At 48.6% G+C, this 4,440-nt stretch overlaps 4 non-coding genes and 2 pseudogenes across 4 annotated transcripts; 4 read left to right on the plus strand and 2 right to left on the minus strand.

Moving 5' to 3' along the window:
• Positions 1–126, plus strand: LOC136278407 (U2 spliceosomal RNA; annotated as a pseudogene).
• A 241-nt stretch (positions 127–367) lies between these two features.
• Positions 368–549, plus strand: LOC136278451 (U1 spliceosomal RNA; annotated as a pseudogene).
• A 1,034-nt stretch (positions 550–1,583) lies between these two features.
• Positions 1,584–1,704, minus strand: LOC136278427 (5S ribosomal RNA). The gene has a single exon (XR_010716311.1). It is a non-coding gene; the product is annotated as a 5S ribosomal RNA (ribosomal RNA).
• A 517-nt stretch (positions 1,705–2,221) lies between these two features.
• LOC136278452 (U2 spliceosomal RNA) lies at positions 2,222–2,419 on the plus strand. The gene has a single exon (XR_010716333.1). It is a non-coding gene; the product is annotated as a U2 spliceosomal RNA (small nuclear RNA).
• A 239-nt stretch (positions 2,420–2,658) lies between these two features.
• Positions 2,659–2,830, plus strand: LOC136278449 (U1 spliceosomal RNA). The gene has a single exon (XR_010716331.1). It is a non-coding gene; the product is annotated as a U1 spliceosomal RNA (small nuclear RNA).
• A 982-nt stretch (positions 2,831–3,812) lies between these two features.
• LOC136278417 (5S ribosomal RNA) lies at positions 3,813–3,931 on the minus strand. The gene has a single exon (XR_010716301.1). It is a non-coding gene; the product is annotated as a 5S ribosomal RNA (ribosomal RNA).
• Between the last annotated feature and the right edge of the window lie 509 nt (positions 3,932–4,440).

Below are 4,440 nucleotides of genomic sequence, written 5' to 3' on the forward strand. Positions count from 1 at the left end.
CGCTGCTCATTGAGCAGCTCATATATTAAACTGATTTTTGGAACTGGGCTGTGGAAAAGAGGCTTGCCTCGTCCCAGCCACGGGTTGCCTCGGTATAGCACTACCTCCGAGTGCGGCCCACTTCCCTCTGGGGAAGACACATTCAATCCAAAACAAAGTCAACGGTATAGCATTCTTTTATGTTTACAGGCGCCCCGCCCTCCCTTAGAGGGGAAAGAGGTGAAAGAGGGATGATAATTTCAGATCAACAGACGAATGGCAGGAACGGCCCGTCTGGCCTACGTTTTCTGAAGCGCGCAAATCACTAATACCACAAGGACCTAGGGGTAAGTGGATTTTTTCAACCGAGGGCCGATGCTGAAAAAGCATACTTACCTGACGGGCCGGGAGGGTACTGTTATTCAAGGAGGCAGTCCTCTCAATGCGAGGCCCTTTCATTGGCACTTCGCCTGGGCTGACCCTTGGCGATTACCCCCAAATGTGGGTAACGCGAGCGTATAATTTCTGGTAGTGGGGCCCTGCGTTCATCAACAGTGCTGCTCTGTCCCCGCAAAAGTCATCCAAACTATGTCTAATATGGCCCGCTTACTGACTATCGAGGGTATTTTTGCTTTTGCAGTGGTCCGGTTAACTTGCAAAGAAAGCAAAGGCCGCACAACTGGCCAAGGTGTTGGCACGTTTGGAGGGGTAGAAGTGCATTGGAGTACTGGAGGAATGAAACAATGGTGAGTTTGTCGGGGCGTTGCGTAACTTTGCTGGCTGTTTTTGTTCAAGGCCTGTCTGTTCTATTGTTCGTAAAGTCCTGTTCGTTTTTGTATTTGCAGGTTGTGCGTGCCGTGCCGTTCTGTGCTATGCGCGCGAAGTGAAAGGTAATGAAAGGAAACCAAACGGCTCGATCGACCGGTCGAGCGAGCATAGAAGGTCATTCGACGTGGACCGTGAGTACACTTTGAACCTTTTGAGGTCGTTTTTAATTGTCAGCTGGAGCCGCTTTTAGAAATGCTCTATTGCTATCGTTAGTGTAATCCGTTGTGCGAGTAAAAAAAACAAGCGCGGGACCGAATGAACTAGGGGAGGAAACACACTAGCAGAGTAGTAAACGTATCGAAACCTTTTTCCCGATTCTGTTTTGCAGTCTGAATCCAACCATTTTCGAATTTCAGTTCCTTTTTTCGCTCGAATACTCTTGGAAGTGTGAGATTGTTTTTCCACGTCACGATTGCTTTAAACTGCGTCTCATTAGTTTGCGTTTTTTTACTATTCATTTTTTCGTTCGTTATTTTGGAAATGATTTGATAATCACAGAAGTAGAATTTGACATCCTAAACTGTGTCACATCTCGCGTCGTGCTCACTCGCTCGCGCGCGCTCTGTACGAAAAGTCGATTCGCACTAGAGTTTTTCGCCGCTCGCCCTTAGCTGGCCGATTTTTGACAAAAAAGGTGTTTTCCCCCTCCCCCCTCTTTTTTTGCTTTGATTTTGTTCCTCACTCACCTACGGCATCTCTATGTGAAATTGTGGTGGTATGGAGAGCTATTTATTGGGAGAAACGTTTAGAATATGTTCGCAAGACAAAAAATTTGAAGCCTACAACACGGGGTATTCCCAGGCGGTCACCCATCCAAGTACTAACCCCGCCCGACAGGGCTTAACTTCGGTGATCGGACGAGAACCGGTGCTTTCCCCCTGTGGTATGGTCGCAGAACGAGGAAATGGTGTCGAAATTGTGCTTGTTATCGGCACAGGTTCATGCTGTCACGCGGCCACATCCCTGAGATGTAGGCGAATTTGAAAATTCTAAAGCCCTAGTTGCGTTACTCTAAACCCTAAGAAATCGATACCCTAACCCTAAGGAAATTGTTACCCTAACCCTAAGAAATGGTTACCCTAACCCCGAAGTCGGTACCTAACCCTAATGTATTTTCCTCCCGCCAGTTAACACATTGAGCAGCATCGATTTGAAGGGCACTATTCCCTAGGGAGGGCGGATGGGTCCCAAGAGACATAACGTGTCCTAAAAACCTATTATCCACTGTTTTAGCTCCGTAGGTGCGTGTATCTGGCTTAAAAAAAAATCTTACAGTAATGATACCAAACGTGTCACGCCTCTTGGGACCGTCCTGCGGGACTCGCAAGGGCTTGTGGGGTCGACCTGCTACTATCCACCATAAACCGTGGGAAGGATCCCTCGACCACCCCCCTCACCCAGGGCAGGCTTCGGCATCGCTTCTTGCGCTTTTGGCTAAGATCAAGTGTAGTATCTGTTCGTATCAGCTTACTATCTGATACGCTGCTCATTGAGCAGCTCATATATTAAACTGATTTTTGGAACTGGGCTGGGGAAACGAGGCTTGCCTCGTCCCCGCCACGGGTTGCCTCGGTATAGCACTAGCCCCACCTCCGAGTGCGGCCCCTTTCCCTCTGGGTAAGACACATTCAGTCCAAAACAAAGTACAAACGTATAGCATTCTTTGATGTTTATCAAGGAGCCCCGCCCGCCCTTAGAGGGGGAAGAGGTGAAAGAGGGATTAAATTCAGACAACAGACAATGGCAGGAACGGCCCCCCGCTGGCCTACGTTTGCTGAAGCGCGCAAAGCAGCTACCACAAGGCCCTAGGGGTAAGTGGCTTTTTTCACCGAGGGCAGATGCTGAAAAAGCATACTTCCCTGAACTGCGGGAGGTACTGTGATCAAGGATGCATTCCTCTCAAGGCGAGGCCCTTTCAATTTGCACTTCGACTGGGTTTGACCCTTGCGATTACCCCAAATGTGGGTAACTCGAGCGTAGAATTTTCTTGGGAGTGGGGACCTGCGTTCGGCGCTCGTACCCGAAAAAGTCCTCCAAACTATGTCTATATGGCCCTCTTACTGACTATCGAGGGTATTTTTGCTTTTGCAGTGGACCGGTAGACTTGCAAAGAAAGCAAAGGACGCACAACTGGCCAAGGTGTTGGCACGTTTGGAGGGGTAGAAGTGCATTGGAGAGACTGGAGGAAGGAAACAAGGTGAGTTTCGGGGCGGTGCGTAACTTTGCTGGCTGTTTTTGTTCAAGGCCTGTCTGCTCTATTGTGTGTAAAGTCCTGTTCGTTTGTATTTGCAGGTTGTGCGTGCCGTGCCGTGCTGTGCTATGCGCGCGAAGGGAAAGGAAATGAAAGGAAACCAAACGGCCGATCGACCGAGCGAGCGAGCATAGAAGGGCATTCGACTTGGACCGTGAGTACACTTTGAACCTTTTGAGCGGTTTTATTGTCACTGGAGCCGCTTTTAGAAATGCTATTGCTATCGTTAGTGTATCCTTTGTGCGAGCAAGCGAGTGAACGAATGAACGAGGGAAGGAAACAAACTAGCAGAGTAGTAAAAGTATCGAACCTTTTTCCCGATTCGTTTGCAGTCTGAATCCAACCATTGTCGACTTTCAGTGCCGTTTTTCGCGCGCCTCCTCTTGGAAGTGTGCGAGTGTTTTGCCACGTCACGATGGCTTAAAACTGCGTCTCAGAAGTGTGCGTTTTTTTCCTATTCATTTTTTCGTTCGTTATTTGGAATGATTTGATATCACAGAAGTAGAATTTGACATCATAAACTGTTCATCTCGCGCGTGCTCACTCGCTCGCGCGCGCTCTGTAAGAAAAGTCGATCGCACTAGAGTTTTCGCCATTAGCTGGCCGATTTTTGACAAAAAGGTGTTTTCCCCCCCTCGTTTTTGCTTTGATTTTGTTCCTCACTCACCTACGGCTCTCTATGTGAAATTGTGGTGTATGGAGAGCTATTTATTGGGATAAAACGTTTAGAGATGTTCGCAAGACAAAAAATTGAAGCCTACAACACGGGGTATTCCCAGGCGGTCACCCATCCAAGTACTAACCCCGCCCGACAGGGCTTAACTTCGGTGATCGGACGAGAACCGGTGCTTTCCCTGTGGTATGGTCGTAGACGAGGAAATGGGGTCGAAATTCTGCTTGTTATCGGCCAGGTTCAGGCTGTAAAGCGGCCACATCCCTGAGTGTAGGCGAATTTGAAATTCTAAAGCCCTAGTTTCGTTACTCTAACCCTAAGAAATCGATACTCTAACCCTAAGAAATTGTTACCCTAACCCTAAGAAATGGTTACCCTAACCCCGAAGTCGTTACCTAACCCTAATGTATTTTCCTCAACCCAGTTAACACATTGAGGAGCATCGATTTGAAGCACTATTCCCTAGGGAGGGGAGGGAGGGGTCCCAAGAGACATAACGTGTCCTAAAAACCTATTATACAATGTTTTAGCTCCGTAGGTGCGTGTATCTGGCTTTAAAATCTTACAGTGAGGAGATACCAAACGGGTCAGCCTCTGGGACCGTCTGCGGGACTCGCAAGGGCTTGTGGGGGCGACCTGCTACTATCCACCATAAACCGTGGGAAGGATCCCTCGACCACCCCCCTCACCCAGGGCATGCTTCGGCATC

The sequence above is a fragment of the Pocillopora verrucosa genome, unplaced genomic scaffold (genome assembly GCF_036669915.1).
Source record: "Pocillopora verrucosa isolate sample1 unplaced genomic scaffold, ASM3666991v2 scaffold_100, whole genome shotgun sequence".
NCBI classification, from domain to species: domain Eukaryota; kingdom Metazoa; phylum Cnidaria; class Anthozoa; order Scleractinia; family Pocilloporidae; genus Pocillopora; species Pocillopora verrucosa.